We start from the raw sequence: 9,454 nt of genomic DNA, 5'->3' as shown, positions 1-9,454 counted from the left end.
TAAGTACATTTAAATTCATATTTTCTTGATCATTATAATAACAATGGTATCAACTAAAGTAAAGATGAAAACGTAAAATATTTTAGAAATTTGAATCAAAATAAAAATATATATTTAAAGGTGGAAAAAATCCCTCATATTTAAGGATCAATCAAGAGAGAGAGGAAAAAGAGAGAGGTTATTCTCATAAATTTCATCATCTTGAAGTTCTCCAATGTTCCAAATAAAATAAATTAATTGACTGCACCGACTAAACACTCCTCAAACAAGAGTCACAAATTGGTAATCCTAGTAAATCGTGTATGTATATAATATATGTATTTAAAATATATACATATTAAATTATTAAGTCTTAACTCGATTGATATGAGTATTATATCATTATAGGAAGACATGAGTTCGAATGTGCTAAAACGCATTATTCTCCTATTTATGGGTTGAGAAATAGTTATGGGTAGTTCCAAGTATTATGTTAAAAGAATAGATATGATCAGAACCTATAATAAAAATATATATATTAATTGATTGAGCATTAACTCGATTGATATGAGTATTGTTGTCAATGTAGGAAGACATGAGTTCAATTGCGTTGAAGCGCATTATCTTTTTATTTATAGATTCAAAAGAAGAAACGTATATGATCAAAACTTATAATAAAAACTATTATAGGAGATGTTGTATATATTCTTTTTCATCTTTCTTTAGTTTTGACAAAAAAACTTCTTTCTTAATTTATTAAAATTTAATATTTTCATTTGATTTAATCTTTTGAAAATCTCATTTTACGTCATGAAAATTCCAAATCACCCAATGTTTTTTTTTTTTGCTGATAAATTTTGTAGTACAAAATTCTCTTTCGTCATCACTTTGACAGACAGGGAAATGAATGAACACTTTGCCAAATCCAAATCCCCCAATGCTTTCCTTTTTAATCATTTTATTATTCAACTGTCAGTCAAACTAAAAATATTGAATATTATATCTAAGATGAAAGAATATTTCGTCATATATATTATTTTTACTGATTTCGTCTTAAGATTATTTTTAATAATGAAATTGTGAAGTAAGATTCTCATATTTAATTGATTAGATGTAAGATTTTTAAAATTATATTTTTAATTAATTTTATTATATAACTTGCTTTTTTAATAAGTTTAGTTATTTTATTTTTTAGTCTCATTTTTATTAAATTATTAAAGATTTTTGTTTTATTACAATTTATATACATAAATAAGTAAATAAATGATATTAAAATAAATTTATAAATCATAATTATTATACTAATAAATAATATGTTGGAGTAAATATAATAATTATAATTTTAAAGTATGGTATTTATTTTGATTGCTGCTTAATTTATTATTTTGGTGATGAATTTGAAGCTAAAAAAATGGGTAAAAGTTCGAAGGCAAAAGAGAAGAAAAATAAGTGATTGATGATGTTTAATACGTTTTCCTGAAATGCAAAATGAAAAATCATGTTGCTGTTGATTCGTGGATAGGTCTTGGATGGAAGTTGATTATGTTGTAAACATGTTTTAATTGTTAACCGACTTATTAAATGATATTGGATAGTTTTTAGGTATAATTAGCATGCTATAAGATCTTGCATAGCTCTTAAAGATTATGGTTATGGATTATTATAGTGTGCTTGAGTGATTCATCTTGTAGTGCTTTATGTAATTCCTGGAGAATAGTTGGTTAAGTCATGTTATACATGCACAAGAGGTTTGGTTGGATATTCGTGTACACATTTTTTTTTTGTTTGCAGTTCTTTGCATATTCGTTTTATGATTTATGTTCGAGATTTGTAGCTGCCTAATATTATCTCTAAGGTTCATACATGTGTTCTCTCCTTAAAAGTGTAATATGTCTTACCATTATATCCAACCACTTGTTGATTTCATTTATAATTTTAATTTCAATTAATAAAGGAAATGTTCCAATAAGAAGTGAATGAAATTTGATAACCAAATATGCTACGGTGCTCCTCGTGAAAAGTGGTAGTGTGATGGTTTTAATGTATATGCATAATGATGCAATGTCAACGGTTTTAAGGGCAATATCAACAAAGAGTTCCATTTTAATACAACCGGCGGGATGGTACCGATGATTATATAGAGAAATACGATTAGGGCTTTTGGATTTGATGGCCTAGCATGGCACTCCACTCCACCATCATCGCCTCCGAATGTCAATGACGCTTCACACATTTCTCATTTTCTTTGCTCTCACTATATAAGACTATGGTTATAAAAAAAAAGTTTCTGGGTTTGTAGGTTTTGATTAAACGGGGCTTTGACGACGACACCAACAATGGGAAGAGGCTGCGATAGTTTGTGGTTTAGAGGAAAAATAAGTTTTTAAAAAAAATAAATGAAGGTTTTTTTAGGACCAGAATCAAATTAAGACAATGTGTAAATTTTGAATATTTTTAAGAATCAATACCAATTTGACATAATATATAAATGTTAAAAGTTAAATTTGTTGTTATGTTAATTTAAAATCTGTAACGTCATCTTTCATTACCCAGCTTAACTAAATTGGACAAAAAAAAACAAATACAATTAGTTAAGTAATCGTTTTGTAACATTTTATAATTTGGTAACTAAAAAACTTAATCTTAATTGAGTGACCGCAATATAATTTACCCTTTTAATTACAATACAGATAATACGCATTTCAATATATTCCGAATAAGAACATAATAAATCTCCATTACAAAGTATAATCAAACTGAAAACTAAAACATTTTTATATCTAAATCAGAATAAATGTAAATAAATTTCACTGTTATAAAACTTAAACCAGAATAAATATGAACTGAATATTCAAATCTAATTTATAAAAAATAAAACTCAAATACAAATTTTCAAAAAATTTCCAAACTCCAAACCCCATTCATCATTAATCCTAATCTAGATAAAGATTAGGTTGAAGGTAAATTAAAAATGTAAAAGAGAATGAGGTTATGTTTTGCCTGAAAAAACCGAAAAGGTGCTTTTCCCAAATTTCTTAAACATAAATATGTTTAGGTCCTGTGTCTTGAACAAATCCTAGAGTAGTGTACCTTCCATGAAAGTAAAAATATTAAATTGGGAAACACGTAATCAATTCTCTTTTTCAGTGTTTAGTCACCTTCATTCATCAACTCTAATCAATTTCATCACTCTCATAAACTTATTTTCTATAAAGGTTTTAATTTGTCAAAAGTCCCTATACTTTTTTAAAACTTGGAATTTAGTTCCTATATTTTTATTTCAAAATTTAAGTTCAGCTTGTTAACACTATTAAAAGTATTTTGTTAAATTTGTTGGTGTGACATTCGATAGCCATGTAATTAAGAAATGAGGTGAATGTACTTGAAAGCTCCATGTATTCTAGGGACTAGATCAAATTAGTCCTCTACTATTAAATGGAATAATTTAGTCCATACATCATTAAAAAGAATAAAATAAGATTAAATAGAATAGATTTAACATTTAATGTTTTAAAAAAATTCATTTATTGTTTAATAGTATAGGGACTAAATTGATTCAATTAATAATAAAGGGACTAATTTGATCAAATCCCTATAATATAGGGACCTCCCAGATACTTCAACCAAAAGGGACATAATTAACTTGAATTTAATAAAAATTTAACAGCGTTAACAGTTGAACCTAAATTTTAAAATCTAGAAACTAGAGGAACTGAATTCTTGAAATTAAAAGTAAAGGGACCGAATTTCAAATTTTTGAAAAATAAAATGACTTGTGGAATATTTTAACCTTTTATAAATATACAAAATGCTATATAAAAGAATTTTATAAACAAAAGCACCCCTAAAAGTTGACAATGTTCATTGGAGATGTAGCATTTGCTGTCAAGATGCTATACAAAGTTTTATCCATTAGATTTTGTGTTTACATCTTTGTTTTTGCCTTGAAATTAATTGCTAGTCAAAGTTCTCAGTACTAGCATACATCCTGCTCTTCCATATAAAATTTAATTTATATCAGCAATAATTACTGTGGAATTAAATTATGCTAAATTAAATGAGGTACGTAATATAACGATTAAAACTATAATTATACCTTAATTTTATTTAATTATATTTTCCGGGTATGGATATAAAAATTATCTATAAACGCATTAACATAAGACATATACTTATATCTAACACTTGTGTTTCGAGTTTACTAAAAGATGAGTAATGACCAAATTAATAACATCAAGTGATAGATAATGTGCTGAATTCAACCCAACAAAATTGTTTGTTTCTATGCATCTAGTGGCAACTTGAGAACTAATTCACATGCATCCATGTGAGTAAAAACCTTTCAAAATCAGTGTATTCAAATACCCTTTTCATTATCCACATAGCAATCTCTTTGCATAACAATTAAACCAGAAGAACATTAAATTTCTATAAAATTTCAGTCAAACAATTGGGTTTGATTGTTATCTAATATGATTGAACCATGTTTTTGTGCTCACTGATTTGGTGTTGCTGCCAAACAATGAGCATCAACCAACGTCTATACTTTAATCTATATTGCTCGGACTTTTTTTTTTTCTTTTACGAGAATATGAACTTTTAAAGTCCTTTGAAATACTCGTGTCGAACACATATTCAATGTCTTGCCACTAAAGCTTTCGATATGTCCTGACTGAATGTATCAGACATAGTCTGGTTTACTTTTATGATTTCTTACTAAGTTCATATAGGTTTTGTTAATTGAATTTGGACAAATTTATACTTTCAACCCATTTGTTTTCAGACGATCTTCATTGGAGAAATTGCAGATATGGTTTTTGCATGTACTGCATGTAAGAGACACCAAGTTTCCCATATGTAAAATTGAAGTCCCCAAAGCAATGATTATTTGAATTATCCTTGAAAACAGAAAATCCAACACTGTTTTTATGGTCTTGAAATGATATGTATACACACACACATATATATTATCATTGCCGATTCTTTCTCAATCATAAGCTCCCTTAGACAGATGACAGATCCCTTAAGCCATGCCCATGTTCCAAGGAATAGGGTGCAATCACCATAAGCATAATACCATTCATGTTTCCTTCTTCCATTGCTATATACGTACGGTACAATGCATGTTATTCGGATTCGGAGGTAATTAAGTATATCAGATACTCGATCTGAATATATCAAGAATTTTAAGGGAATGGCATCAAAGATCATGATGGGTAGTTAAGATATTGGCCCTCAAAGTTTAGTTAATGTATGACATATGAATGTAAGCTTTAGGGATTTTTATTTAATCAATGTATTTAGTAACCATCCAATACTTGAAATTGATACGTATGAAATATGATCTTTCAAATATATGAAAGTATCGAGAAAGAATGATACTCATACTTGGGTCTGAATTAATAAATTGAAAAAAATATGATAATTAATAAAAAGAATGTAATGTGCTTTCATATGAATAAAGCCTCTAAATGAGACAATGTTAAAATGACAAAATTCAAAAGAAATATTTAATAAGATAATAGTGCAAAAAGTTTATTATATTTCTGATTTTTCGATATCCGTAATCACATTAAATCTCAATTAAATTTAAAATCAAGTTAGATAAAAACACAATTTTTTCAATATTAAATTTTCAATTCATAAAATTTAAACTCGAAATTACTTTTAAAGGACATCAAACTCCTAACCACTCGTTTTTTCGGTAAAAACTAATGCATGGTAGAAAGCATGGAAATTAATAAGGAAGGGATCATAACGGATGGTGATTGATGATGAGACATATTTTAACTATATATTTCGGCATTGCTTTTGACTTTGTGATTCTCGAAGGAACATGATTTGGAGTAAAAAGAAGAAAAATACGACATAATTTGACTTATTTGTGGGTGAAGACTTTTCTTTTGGGGGGATTGATTTGATAACTAACTCAATTATATAATGATTAGGGGAGATTTGTCTTTGAGAGAATATATATACATGATATTTGCTTAATTTATCGTTGATATTGAATCCCAAAGTTTTATTTTATCAGGTTAATTTAAACTTAATTTGATCTTATAAAATTTTAAACTCGAAATTAAAATAGTTCAATACTGAAATGACTACTGAAAAAGTTAAGACTACAAACTTAAATGCAAAATGACCCAGATTTAAATTTATCCCGTATCAAATGATATAAAAACTTTAAAACTCGAATTAATCTGATTCAAACTTATCTGAATTTTTCGGTTAATAAAAATGTTTCTTTCAATTGGAAACCTAAAGAAGAATAGAAGGAAAAATTGGCATAAATTCGCCACATTTTCAGCTTGTTGTAACCAAATGAACTTTTAGAAAGACCAAATTCTGAGCCCCAAAATTTTCATTACATCGGTTGAATGCATCTAGACACACACACATACATAGTCCTAAGAAAACATGTTTTTTTTTACTCCAGTTTCCATTGCAATTGTCTATTGTTAAATTGTTTAAGAAAGACAGTGAAATTTTCTTTGCCTCCTGGAAAAATGAATCAATGAATGGAGTGTCTCTGGAATTTGCTTCATTTTCACTCAACTAAAGTATAAATCAGAGTACAAATTCGGATTTAGAGGCTCGATATTGAACTCAAGCACGACTGTATTTAATTTTTAAAGTTCGAGTTCAATTAAACTTGATCGTTAAGCTGCACTTCAAGTGCGAATATATGTACTTAAGTTTGACTTTACATTGAAAATTTGAATTTAATTAACTTAATAGATCAAGTTATTAGAACTCGAGGATGGCAATGACAATATTAAATTTAAATGTTTCTTTTCTTCAACCGAATTTGAATAACATAAATCGAAAACTTATAAAACATATACTTATAGCCGACTCTGATTCAAAATTTATACAAAATTTACATAAAATTAACACATGAAAAATATAACAAATTTGTTTTAATTTTATAATATAATTATATATGTATCCCACATACAAGGAATCGATAAATTAAATTAAGAAGAACCCCATGTGATGGCTTGATGGTTAGGGTGTTCACTGTCCCAGGCGTGCTCCCGCTAGTCCTGTTTGCCATTCACCAAAAATAAATTAATTAATTAAATGAAGAGATGAGGTTCCATTTATTTCCACAATTTCTAACAATTAAAACCTTATTAATTCCATTTTGAAATGTTCTTTTCCTTCAAAAAGAAGTTCAATTTTTTTTTCAAATTTGTGAACATATATTTATTATTTAATAAATTAAAAATTAATGATAAGAAACATGATGAACAAATAATTTCGAGAGAAAAAAAGAAATATTCTCACAAAATTGTTGAATATTTTGATTTGGGATGTCTGAAATATTTCTTTTTATTTTATGATTAATTTATATGAAAGAGATTTTATGCTTTGATTTGTCAGATTATCTCCTTGCAAATCACATATTATTAGTTCTATTAAATCAAAAATTAATTTTATGCACATGTTATTTGTTTCCCAAATGGAGCAAAGTTATTAAAACAAATGAAAATTTAAAGTTACAAAATCAATTTTCATAATTGGACTGGTGGTTAAATCGACTAAATTATTGATTTTAGTTTGATTGATTTGATTAAATAAATTATTAAAATAAAAAAAAAAATAGAGAAAATCAGTTCAACCATCGTATACCGATTCGTAGATTAACTAGTTCAATTTTTCTATTTATATTATACCTTCATTTGATTCTTGATCCAATTGATACAACCTTAAAAATAGTGATATAAACATAAAATTCAACTACAAATATTAAAAATCATTATCAAATAAAAAATGAGGTGTAGCTTGATTATTCAAATAAATAGGAATATTTTCCATATTCGGCTGAGTTTTCAATTTTATCTTAATTGATATTTACTAAATTAAAAAATATATATCGATTTTTTAATTTTGCTTGTGAAATTATAATAACTCACAATATATTACATAATATTTTAAGAAAAAATACGAAATTAGTTAACATTTAACATTCTTAATTTAATGAATTTATCAATTTATTTTTTAATCTCAAGTTAAATATGAATTTAATTTCGTACGATATTGCTCATGTGATTTTATTATTATTTTTAAACTTTAGGTTTCATTATTTATTGAATGTGTACTAAAAATGCGGAATTTCTAATTTTATTAAAAGATGTTTTTTGGTTGAAACTAGAGGTGTTCATGGGCCGGGCCGAGCACAAAAAATTTTGGCCCTCGTCCTAGGCCCATCCCTAGACCCTACCCGAGAAAAAATTTCTAAGCTTGAGCCCGGGCCAGCCCATTTTTTAATAAACACCAAAAAATTATTTTAAAAATGAAAAAATAAAAAAAAGTATTTTAAAAATATTTTAAAATTAAAAAATATATATTTATTATATATGGTCCGGGCCGAGCCAAAAAAGTGGTGCCCGACGCCCGGCCCATTTTCTAAACGGGTCTCTTTTTTTTTGCCCAAACCCATATTTCGAACTTATATTTTTACCCGAACCCTCCCATATTTCAGGCGAGCTATCAGGTCGGGCTGGGCCACTCGGCCCATGGACACCTCTAGTTGAAACTAAGGTGTCTATCGTTGATAACAGTAGCTAATCCCCTCACCCCAAGTATTTTCTAGAAAAAGTAAATAGCTGGCCATGAAATGTGTTCCATTCCCATGAACGAAATAAAAAGAGTTATTAACATGTATATACTCAATTTGTTATCTAATAAATAAAAATATTTTTAAAATTTTTTATAAAAATATATAACTATTAATAAAAATATTTTTAATTTTTCAAACTCATTTTTTATTAACCAAATAGGGCCTACTCATGAAAAGGTTTAAAAGATTAATTGAAAGGGACAGTTGGGCCAACCAGTCCATATTTTGATATCAGAGTTGGGCTGCCCAATATTTGATTGAAAAAAAATCCATTATATTAAACTTCGAAGAAAAGGCTAAAATTGCTGTTAGTCCCTGTACTTCTACAGAATTTGATGTTTAGTCTCTATACTTTTAAAATTAAAAATTCAATCCTTCTACCTTTTCAATTTGAAAAATTCTTGTCCAATCATTATTGTTACCGGTAGTTTCCATAAAAAATTCAACTTTAACATGTTGATTTTTCCTTCAATCATTTACATCATATGAGGTAGCTTAATTACTTTGTCAAGTTGATAAATTTTGACAAAAAAATTCTAACAATGTTTTTAAATTAGAAAAGTAAGACTTAATTTTAGACTTTTAAGTATAGAGACAAAATTTAAATTTTATCAAAATAAAGGGACTAATAAAATATATACCAATTGAAAATCAATATTATCAATAATAATTTAATTTTCTTTTATTTCTCAATGTATCAATCGGAGCAAGCCCATTAAGAGAATAAATGATTGCCACTAATTTTAAAACTGTTCCATACCCAGAGCAAAGATTAAACCTTCAACCACATATTAAGTTTTATAATAAAATAAAGTAAACACATTTAATAATTAAAGCCACAGGAAT

The sequence above is a fragment of the Gossypium raimondii genome, chromosome 10 (genome assembly GCF_025698545.1).
Source record: "Gossypium raimondii isolate GPD5lz chromosome 10, ASM2569854v1, whole genome shotgun sequence".
Lineage (NCBI taxonomy): Eukaryota > Viridiplantae > Streptophyta > Magnoliopsida > Malvales > Malvaceae > Gossypium > Gossypium raimondii.
This window is presented reverse-complemented; position numbering follows the sequence as displayed.